The following is a 9,865-nucleotide window of genomic DNA, read 5'->3' on the forward strand; positions in this document are numbered from 1 at the left end:
TCCCTTTTTTGGGGGGGAGACTGCACCAAAACTCAGGCTCAGTGTATAACACAACACAATGTAAGTGGCAGAACGTGGCTGGCTGATATACGACAAACTAACAGAACTGACGTATATCCACTTTGGGACAATTTGAATCTCCCTTTTTTTGGGGGGAAACTGCACCAAAACTCAGGCCCAGTGTATAACACAACACAATGTAAGTGGCAGAACGTGGCTGGCTGATATGCGACAAACTAACAGAACTGACATATATCCACTTTGTGACAGTTTTAATCTCCCTTTTTTGGGGGGAGACTGCACCAAAACTCAGGCCCAGTGTATAGCACAACACAATGTAAGTGGCAGAACGTGGCTGGCTGATATAAGACAAACTAACAGAACTGACGTATATCCACTTTGTGACAATTTGAATCTCACTTTTTTGGGGGGGAGACTGCACCAAAACTCAGGCCCAGTGTATAACACAACACAATGTAAGTGGCAGAACGTGGCTGGATGATATAAGACAAACTAACAGAACTAACTTATATCTACTTTGTGACAATTTGAATCTCCCTTTTTTTGGGGGGGAAACTGCACCAAAACTCAGGCTCAGTGTATAACACAACACAATGTAAGTGGCAGAACGTGGCTGGCTGATATACGACAAACTAACAGAACTGACGTATATCCACTTTGTGACAATTTGAATCTCCTTTTTTTTGGGGGGGAGACTGCACCAAAACTCTGGCCCAGTGTATAGCACAACACAATGTAAGTGGCAGAAAGTGGCTGGAAGATATGTGAAAAAATACAAGGACTGTAGTACCATTTCAATCTCCCTACAATGATCTCAGGACAAGTATGGCAGCAATACAAAGGACTGCTGCACTGTCATGTCGGACGCTGTTCAGACCAGGTCATTCGACAGACAGCGGTAATTCCACTTTTGACCACTATTTGCTCATTGGCGTCGGCTAGGTTTTGTCCAGCTGTTCCAGGGTTAATTTACCTGATCCTCGGATTGGAAGCTGGGCCATGCCCATGGCCTTTAAATAGTTCTCCGGATCATTGGGCATCGCTGATTATAGCTTCTGTCTTGCGTTGTTATCTCGGTCTGGAGTGGAGAGCTGGTTGTTGGAGAATCATTGCTGGTGGTGTATTTTCCTTTGTCTTATTTACTCCTTCCTATATTTGTGTTTATTTTGCCCTGCACATTTATAGTGTATTCCTGAGTGACTGCGGCGTGGTGTATATTTTCCTTTATCCTTGTCTGTGCTACTGTGGGTATTGGTGTATTACATTCACTGGGTGGAGGGCGAAGGTTTTCAGCTTAGGGTTGTAATAACAGGAGGCAGGGTGAGGTTCGAGGCCTGGACATGCACACCATCATTGTAAACTTCAGGTAGAGGGTCAGTCAGCATTTCCCTAGTCTGAGGGAAATTGTAGGGGCCCGGGTTACTAGCTCTCACCCACCTAGTCTCTCGGTGACATGCACACAAAAGTGTGGACAAATAAACAAGATACAGTTAGTCCTCGGTTTACGACGGTCTCGGGTTACGTCGTTTCGTGTTTACGACGCTTTATACGACGCCTCATTCCGACTTACGACGTTTTGCGTCGTAAGTCGAACTACGTGCAGGGGCGGAACTAGAGTGTCCAGTACTGTACACTGTACCCGGTTACAGAGGAAACTGAGCCTCCTGCACGCCATAACACGCTTCATTATGGCTCCCAAACGCAAGGTAGACTCATCTGACACCAGCAGTGCATCAAAGAAGAGGAAGGCCATCACCATGGAGGTGAAAGTGGATATCTTAAGGCGATCTGATAAGGGGGAAACACCAACAGAAATTGGCAGGTCATTAGGACTTAGTCGTTCGACTGTCGCTACGATTATCAAGGATAAAGATCGTATCCTTGAACATGTGAAAGGATCTGCTCCTATGAAAGCGACAGTGATAACAAAGCAGCGGAGTGGGCTTATTATTGAGATGGAAAGATTATTGGTGCTTTGGTTGGAAGACCAAAATCAACGCCGTATCCCTGTGAGCCTTATGGTTATTCAGGAGAAGGCTAGGCGACTGTTTGAGGCGTTGAAAACAGATAAGGGGGAAGGAAGTGAAAGTGAAGAATTTGTGGCGAGTAGGGGTTGGTTTATGAGGTTTAAGGATCGTGCCAATTTCCATAACATTAAAGTGCAAGGTGAAGCTGCTAGTGCTGATGAGAAAGCAGCAACTGAGTTTCCTAAAGCATTGGCTGAGATAATTGAGGAGGGTGGTTACTGTGCTCAACAAGTGTTCAACGTGGATGAGACAGGCTTGTTTTGGAAACGTTTGCCTAACCGTACGTACATCGCCAAGGAGGAGAAGTCAGCACCAGGTCATAAAGTCGGCAAGGAGAGACTGACTTTGCTTCTTGGGGGCAATGCTGCTGGCGACTACAAACTGAAGCCCATGCTGGTGTATCAGGCTGAGAATCCAAGGGCACTCAAGGGCATTTCAAAGAGTCAACTACCAGTCATCTGGAAGTCTAATAGGAAGGCATGGGTGACACTTGCAGTGTTTGATGACTGGTTCACCAACCATTTTGTGCCAGGCGTGGAGCGGTATTGCACCTCCAAGGATATCCCCTTTAAGGTGTTGCTAATTCTGGACAATGCCCCTGGACACCCTGCTCGTCTGGATGACTTTAACCATAATGTCAAGGTGGTTTACCTTCCACCTAATACCACTGCCCTAATACAGCCTATGGACCAAGGAGTCATTGCTACATTCAAGGCCTACTACCTCCGAAGGGTCATTGGTAATGCTTTAGCAGCAACTGAAAAGAATAAGGACTTGACTCTAAAGGCCTTTTGGAAAACATACAACATCCTTGATGCTGTGAATAACATTGCTGATTCCTGGGATGAGGTTAAGCAGACCAGTATGAATGGTGTGTGGAAAAAACTGTGTCCCCAGTTTGTGAATGATGTCACAGAGGTCCAAGAGTCAGTGACTAGTGTCATAAAGAACGTTGTTGATATGAGTAAGACAATGAATCTGGAGGTGGAGGAGGATGATGTCACAGAGCTACTGGCATGTCATGGAGAGGAGTTATCTGCTGAGGACCTTATTCAACTGGAGAAGCAGATGATAGAGGAAGAGGAAGACATACCAACCCCAGAACGTAAGAGATTTAAAAGGCAGGGCTTGGCAGGAGGTTTTGCCCTGATACAGGAAGGATTGTCAAGGTTTGAGGCTGAGGATCCCAACATGGAAAGGTACACTAGGGTTGCCAGAGGAGTCATGGATTCCCTTAGGTGTTACAAGGAGATCTTGGAGGAGAACAAGATGGTCTCCTTCCAAACTAACCTGCAGCAGTACTTCAAGAAGGTAGAGAGGCCTGCAATAGATCCTGCAACAGATCCTGTACCTGTACCCTCTACCTCTCCTGCCCCTCTTGACTCACCTGCCCCTCTTGACTCCCCTGCCCCAGTATCTCCAGCACCTTCTGCTGATTCCTCCCAATAAGCCTGTTCTGTCTTTGGAATTGTTATCTTTGTTTATTACAGTACTGTACAGTACTGTACACTGTTTATTACCTGTTATAGAACTTACAGTACAGTAGTACTGTACTTCATTATTAAACATACTGTACTGCACAATATTTTACTGTACCTATCTTTATTGATAATTATGTAGGGTACTGTGTTAGGATAGGTGTTTGGATAGGCTAAATGTTTGCAGTACTGTACTGTTATTATGGTACAGTACTGTATGAACGTATGGTTCGACTTACGTCGAAATTCGGTTTACGACGACGCGTAAGAACGGATCAACGTCGTAAGTCGAGGACTACCTGTAACTGTGCAGAAAGGAGCAACAGGATTTTTGCTTTTAAAAAAGCAGTTGGTTTGCACAGCAGCGTGCAAACAGCAATCCAGCTATCAGGGAGCCTTATAAGGCAGCCTAATAAGCTACAGAGCTGATGCACAAAAATATAGCCTCCACTGTCCCTGCAAAAAAAGGTGGTGTTGGACAGTGGAAATCGCTACAGCACAAGCGGTTTGGGGGTTAATCTTCCCTCCCTAACTATATCCCTTCTTCTGATGAAGCTTCAGCAACCTCTCCCTATGCTAAGATCGGCAGAAGTAAGATGGCGGTCGGCGGGAACGCCCCTTTATAGCCCCTGTGACTCCGCAGAAAGCAAGCCAATCACTGTCATGCCCTTCTCTAAGATGGTGGGGACCGAGACCTATGTCATCACGCTGCCCACACTCTGCGTCCTCCTTCATTGGCTGAAAAATGGCGCTGAACGCGTCATATGAAACGCGACCTCACGGCCGATAACACACTAGGATCGGGTCGGGTTTCATGAAACCCGACTTTGCCGAAAGTCGGCATTTTTGAATTTGTCCTATCCGTTTCGCTCAACCCTACTTCCAAGTTCTTTCACCAATGACACTGGCCAGAACAGCAAAAGTTTGCAACCAATTTATTAACGTCTGTGGAATAAGCTGCCACCTATGCTTTCCCCCCTCCTTTTTCTCTTATTTTGTTTTTTGTGTAACTTAAATTTCTCCAAAGGGAGAAGAGAAAAATGTTGTTCTATCTTGTCTTTCCAAGTTTTTCCTCTACCTCCTTTTTTAAATGGGTGACTAGAGGACCCTCAAATACATAAACCTCTCCTTTTTCTCTGTTCTTCAACATGATTTTATCCTCACCCTTATCCTTGTCAGTCTGAACTGACACCGAAACAGCCCCATTGAAAATGAATGAAGCAGTGGTTGGGCAGACCCCCACCAATCAATAAGTTATTATCTATACAAGGCCAGTTTTAGACAAAGTGGAGCCTTGGGAAAAAGGGTAAATTGGGACCCTAAATTCTAGCATATTGCACCATCACAGAAAAATATGTCAGTTGTATTTACATGCACTAAATGCAGGCTGTTAAACAAACGTGATTGACAATATTGAAGTCATTCGACTCTTGTTTCGGGCCTCTTTACACAGGATGACAAAGAATGATGGGAACAGAACGATCACCAGTAGATCAATCTAACCCCATTATCATTATCAGCAGCACCTTTGCAGTTCATACCGGGTGATGTGCTTCTGAGAACAATGATTTTTGTTCCTGCATAAACAATCCAATCACTCAATGAATAGGCAGCATTTTGATCATTTAGTACAAGCACCCCATAGTCCTCCACATAGTATAATGCACCCCATAGTCCTCCATATAGTACAATCCACACCACATAGTCCTCTATATAGTTTAGTTCACACCCCATAGTCTACCATATAGTATAATGTGCCCCATAGTCCTGTATGTAGTATAATGCACCCCATAGTCCTCCATATTGAATAATGCACCCCCATAGTCCACCATATAGTACAATGCACTCCCCATAGTATAATGCACCCCATAGTCCTTCAAATAGTATTATGCACTCCCCATAGTCCTCCATAAATAAAATGAACTCCATAGTCTTTGATAGAGTATAATGCAGGTCCTATAAAGTACACATGGTATAATGCTTCCTATACTTTTCGACAGAGTATAATGCAGCCCCCACATAGTACATAGAGTATAATGCAGAGCACATAATCGTCGATAGAGTATAATGCAGTCCCCTTATAGTACATATAGTATAATGTCCAGCACATAGTCCTTGAGAGAGTATAATACAGCCCCCATATGGTATACTGTAGCCCCATATAGTATAATGCAGAATCCATATGGCATAATGCAGCCTTCTTATAGTATAATGCAGCCACATATAGTATAATGCAGCCTAATATAGTATACTGCAGCCTCATATAGCATAATGCACATTCCACATAGTATAATGCAGCCCCATATGGTATGATACAGCCCACATATGGTATAATGCACGCCTCATATGGTATAATACAGCCTCCATATGGTATAATGCAGCCCTATATAGTGTAATGCAGCACCTTATACTATAATGAAGCCCAGTATAGTATAATGCAGCCTTCTAATAGTATAATGCAGCCCCATATACAAACAAAGGCAATCCAGCACTGCATATTCACAAGGGCCAAAGGTAAATGTTTTAAAACCTTTCCCATATGACAAATTGGCACATCGCCAGGTGAAATACTCAAAAATCAGATTATATACCAAAAGAACAAGAGTATATAATTCACCACCACAAAATCTTTAAAAAGTCAATTTTTATTAATATATTTCATATCACAAACAGTATAACAGAAATTTATATAATAAAGGAGAACAACAATTGAGCACTCAAAGGGGGGATCACTGCTCCATTAATCTGACTTGGTGTAGCATGTGTCCGTATATTTGGGAAAGGATATCATTATTATTGGTGTTATAAATTTAGAAGTCAGATTTGTATCACAAACTGATTAGCACCACATAGTCACCGATAACATACACAAACTCCCGACATCATTGCTTACCCATTGTAGGTCCAATTGGAGCACGTGGTCCACCCTAAGACCCCTGACGCGCGTTTCGCGTTTAGATGGCTTTCTCAAAGGGGATATTTTTGAGAAAGCCATCTAAACGCGAAACGCGCGTCAGGGGTCTTAGGGTGGACCACGTGCTCCAATTGGACCTACAATGGGTAAGCAATGATGTCGGGAGTTTGTGTATGTTATTGGTGACTATGTGGTGCTAATCAGTTTGTGATACAAATCTGACTTCTAAATTTATAACACCAATAATAATGATATCCTTTCCCAAATATACGGACACATGCTACACCAAGTCAGATTAATGGAGCAGTGATCCCCCCTTTGAGTGCTCAATTGTTGTTCTCCTTTATTATATAAATTTCTGTTATACTGTTTGTGATATGAAATATATTAATAAAAATTGACTTTTTAAAGATTTTGTGCAGCCCCATATAGTATAATGCAGCCCTGTATAGTATAATGTAGCCTTATATAGTATATTGCAGCCCAATATTGTATAATGCACACCTCATATAGTATAATGCACATCCCATAGTACTCCCATATTATGGCCACCACGTACTTACTGATTAAAAAAAAACAACAACACTCACTTATCCTTGTACCCTTGCTGCTCTGGTCTCTGTGGTGTGACTCGTCAGCAGCTCAACTGCCTACCATAGAGTAGCGATATATCATTGCTTTCAACTGTATCGGTATCTAGCGATGCTGATACAGTTGAATGTGCAATGTCGGGTGGGTGCGGAGCCTGATCACGGGCTCTTTATCGGCTGCGTGGTCTGCCGCAAATGCCTAGTTTGCCCGCCCTTACACCGGCCCTGCTCCTACTGAGTGGAAAAGCGGAATGCAGTTTTCACCGGAGAACCCCTTTTAATGCAAGCCAGTCTAATTGTACATCACAGTAAGGCTCAGTTCACACATCCCTATTTTCGGTTCATGTGCTGGCCTTAAACAGAACTGACAGCACTCAGACCAATGTTAATCACTAGGGCTATTCAGATGATCGTTTGTATGTTTTTTCAACGGACCACTAATCCACGAGAAAAAAAAAAATGGCAGCATGCACTAGTCTTCTATTGAAGTCTATGAGTGAGCCAAAAAAAAATTGGATTCCAAATGGATCAACGATATAACATCCGATTTTTACGGCTACCTTGCAATTCTTATACATAGGAAACTGGAAGTGATCTTGTAAATGTTAATAACTGCTGATGTATAAAAAATGAATGCAATATAGATGACAATACAGATGACAAGTTATCTGCTTTTTCTGGATGAAATATGGACACAGGGCACCACCCGGCACGCCCGGTCAAGTACTGGAGCCCCAGACAAATGGGGGAGCACTCAGTGGCATAGTGCCAATGGCAGCAGACCACGCAGCTGTTATGGGGCCCATGAGTTGGAGGGGGCCCATGAGTTAGGGTACGTGTCCACGGTCAGGATGGCCGGCGGTATCGCCGGAGCGGCGAAGCCGCTCGGCGCTAAGCCCCGCCCCTTTCTGGGACGCGATGATGCCGGATGTGTTAACTGTACACATCCGGGATCATCGCACCCTCGCATAGCGCCCTGTGATATTACTTGCGGCGACGCAGCGTCGCCGCAGGAAGCACGGACATGCTGCGATCTGAAAAGACATGCAGCATGTCCGGAGTCGCAGGGAAGTCGGATGCGTGTTTCCACGCATAGTGGACATGGGATTTCATAAAATCCCCTCCACTATGCTGGAACATCTGGACGCTGCGTGTTTGACGCTGCAGCACTGCGCAGCGTCAAACAAGCAGCGTTTACTGACCGTGGACACGTACCCTTAGAGGGGGCCCGGTGTCAATGTGAATGACCCTCTCATTGCATTGTATTTTCAACTGCTTGCCAATACAGTTGAAAATAATGATGGGAGAAGGAGCCGTCTGCTGACGCTCCCTCTCCCATCATTCCCCCTCTGCGTCTGAGCTCTGTGAGAGCAATCATCCAGTGAGTAAGACCCCCGAACATCATCACACACAAAGCGAAGAAGCCAAGAAGGGTGAATTTCCCAAATCCAGCTTCCGATGTATGTTCAGCAAGGGAACATGCCTTCTGTAATCTGCTCTTTATCTGTTTTGGGCTGACATATCTTCTGGTCAATTTCTATGCTCGGAGTTGCTGTGATGTGCGTCGTGCTCCACTGCGGCATGTGGCATTGGGGAGGCGTTCTCTGCTGTAATTTTGCTGCAGCTGGAAGACATTTCATGCAGAATTGTGGCATTTGTGTGGTGCCACATGGGAAATGCTTTGTGCACCTCTGTAGCCTTTGTGTGATCTTACTGGGTGAGGTGCTTAAAATAGATCATTAACCCTTCATGACGCTGCCAATTTCCATTTTTGCGCTTTCGTTTTTTCCTCCCCTTCTTCCCAGAGCCGTAACTTATTTTTCTGTTCCCATAGTCATAAGAGGGCTTGTTTTTTGCAGAATGAGTTGTATTTTTGAATGGCACTGTTCATTTTACCACATCTCTTACTAGAGAACGGGGAAAGTATCCCATGTGGGGAGAAATTGTGAAAAAAATGCTATTTTTTTTTTTTTTTTTTGGGGGGGGGGGTGTTTTTAAAGGGTACATTGCACTATAATAATGACCCTGCATTATAATTCTCATCATTAGTATGATTACAGCGATACCAAACAAATCCAGTTTTTTTTAAATTAGTATAGAAAAAAAAAATCTGAAGTTTTTTTAAAAAAATGTAGGCGTTGTGTCGCCATTTCTTGACAACCATACCGTTTTAATTTTTCGGTCAGTGGAGATGTGCGACAGCTTATTTTTTGCTGGTCAAGATGGCTGTTTTTTTATACCATTTTATGATAGATATAAAGTTTTGTTTGCTTGCTACAGAATTTTTGGGGTTTTGTAGAGACCCAAAAAAACTTAGTGTTGACGTTCCTTTTTTTTTCCATTTACAGTGTTTACTGTTCAGGTTATTTTTATATTTTGATAGATCGGACTTTTCTGAACACAGCGATACCACATATGTGTATTTTTTATTATCTATATTTTTAATAGGAGAACTTGTTAGTCCTCTTAGGGGACTTGAAGCTGCTGCATCTGGCAAACATCACAGTCTTCTTTGAAGCCAGGCCACAGGCTGGGTTTCAGGGGAGGTCTTTCTTTTATAGACCCCCTGCTGTCATAGCAACCCATCGGCAATCAGAGACCGCATCATGGGCGTGCAAATGGATGCATGGAATGATGCGCCCCCATACCGGCGTCTGTCAGAGATTGACCAAGTTACCAATCACGGGCAGCTCTTTGCACCACCGGCGATTGTTTGATGCTGGTCCTGACTGTAAGGCCGGGGTCACACTAGCATATTGCATCCGATGCGAGAGCATCGGATGCGAGATGCTAATGACACTCGGCTCCTGCTCTGCTGTCAGCAGGAGCCGATTG

The 9,865-nt window shown here is 43.9% G+C and overlaps 1 pseudogene; it reads left to right on the forward strand.

Annotated features, from left to right (window-relative positions):
• The first annotated feature begins 1,709 nt into the window (after positions 1-1,709).
• LOC143767866 (putative CENPB DNA-binding domain-containing protein 1 pseudogene) lies at positions 1,710-9,546 on the forward strand (annotated as a pseudogene).
• Positions 9,547-9,865: the final 319 nt, after the last annotated feature.

Source organism: Ranitomeya variabilis, chromosome 4, assembly GCF_051348905.1.
Source record: "Ranitomeya variabilis isolate aRanVar5 chromosome 4, aRanVar5.hap1, whole genome shotgun sequence".
NCBI lineage: Eukaryota > Metazoa > Chordata > Amphibia > Anura > Dendrobatidae > Ranitomeya > Ranitomeya variabilis.